The sequence below is a fragment of the Brassica oleracea genome, chromosome C2 (genome assembly GCF_000695525.1).
Source record: "Brassica oleracea var. oleracea cultivar TO1000 chromosome C2, BOL, whole genome shotgun sequence".
NCBI lineage: Eukaryota > Viridiplantae > Streptophyta > Magnoliopsida > Brassicales > Brassicaceae > Brassica > Brassica oleracea.
This window is the reverse complement of record NC_027749.1, coordinates 45,078,342-45,080,302: the sequence shown is the minus strand read 5'-3', so window position 1 is coordinate 45,080,302 and position 1,961 is coordinate 45,078,342.

Genomic DNA, 1,961 nt, shown 5'->3' with positions numbered 1-1,961 from the left:
CAGATTCGTGCGCAAGTATAAAAGATGTCCAAGTCGAAAGTTTTTTATGGAAAAACATCATCTGCAGGCATGGAGTTCCTTACGAGATCGTAAACGATAACGGATCTCAGTTTATCTCCACCCGGTTCGAGGCGTTCTGCGAAAAATGGAAGATACGGCTTAACAAATCAACGCCCAGATATCCGCAATGTAACGGACAAGCTGAAACGATTAATAAAACCATTCTCGCCGGACTGAAGAAACGCTTAGAAGCCAAAAAAGGCAGGTGGGCCGACAAACTCGAGGGAGTCCTCTGATCCCACCGTACCACCCCGAGGCGAGCAACAGGAGAAACCCCTTTCGCTCTGGTGTATGGAATGGAATGCATGATTCCCGCAGAAGTAAAGTTTCTCGGTGTTCGAAGAAGATTACTTCTCGAATGAGAGGAGCTCAACAACGCAATGCTCCTCGACGATCTCGATCTCATTAACGAGCGCCGAGATCGAGCGCTCATCCGAATCCAAAATAACCAACACGCAGCCGCGAAGTACTACAATTCCAACGTACAAAATCGCAGATTTAATCTGGGAGATCTAGTACTTCGCAAAGTCTTCCAAAACACCGCTGAACGAAATGCGGGAAAACTCGGAGCAAACTGGGAAGGACCATATAAAATCGAAAAAATCGTCCGACCCGGCTCCTACAAAATAGCCAACATGCAAGGCATAAAAATTTCGAGGACCTGGAACGCGATGCATCACTGACTCGCAATCACCAAACTACGAGACGGCTTGATCTCCATAAGGAGCACGTAGGCAGTTTGTCAAAAGGCAAATTCAGCTGTCCCCCCTCATCAAAAAGAGGGGGAGTGGATACGTATACTCGTATACTTTCAAACTCGAAAACATCCGACCACGCCTTCGATATTTCCGACATATCTCAACCAAGCAAATTATCTTTTACCCGCGAAACATTTTCGAATTTCGAAAATAAATCAGCCGTTAGGAAGAAGCAGCCATTGGCATCGCGAGACGTCGCAAGAGATGCTTCAAGGATTACTTCTTCCGGACGACGAAAACGGACACTCCGTCAAAAAATGGTGAACATTTTAACATATATCTTGCGCAAAAACTCCATACAACGGCATTTGCCGCCAAGTTCGGTGCTGATCACATCGAACTCTTGAACGTCCTAAACAGACATAGCCATCTCACGAAGATGACTCTCGTACATCCGACACAAGGATAATAGCGCTATAAAAGAAACCCGAAATTTTGGTCCAGCACTTCCGGTTGGCTTAAAAATTGTCTCCGGAGAGATGCTCGATTCGTATCTAACAAGTCATATAAACCAAGAACCTATCACGGACTTTAAATCGGTATGAATCAGGTTAAAATCGCAACAGATAAATCGATAGCCGGCTAGTCACCGCACAAAATCTTAAACCGAAAGTAAACCTAGGTCTTGCCCTAAACCCAGCGTACTGGTCTCTAACACCTCAAGGCATGATATCCAAAAGATACGAGATCCCAAAACCATGCCTCATGTTTATATTCGACATCTTCAGATATCCCGCGAAGTCGATATCTCGCGGAAAAACTCTGGAAACAGATCTCGAACAAAACATTTCACATCGAAAAAGGATATGAGACGACAACTCATCACCCTTCTTCCANNNCGCGAAGTCGATACCTCGCGGAAAAACTCTCGAGACAGATCTCGAACAAAACATTTCAAATCGAAAAAGGATATGAGACGACAACTCATCACCCTTCTTCCACTCCATACGTAAGCTTATGAAAAATGCAACTCGCCCATCTTGTCATAAAAGCCGCAGAGCGGCGGGGATTCAATGCCACACACGGCCAGTCCCGAAACACGAAATAAGGCCATTTAAGGCCGAAACATCAAACATAAAAAAAAAATCTCCCGCAAGAGATCTAACCAAAGTCATCCTCAGAGCTCACGCTCCCTCTTCACCC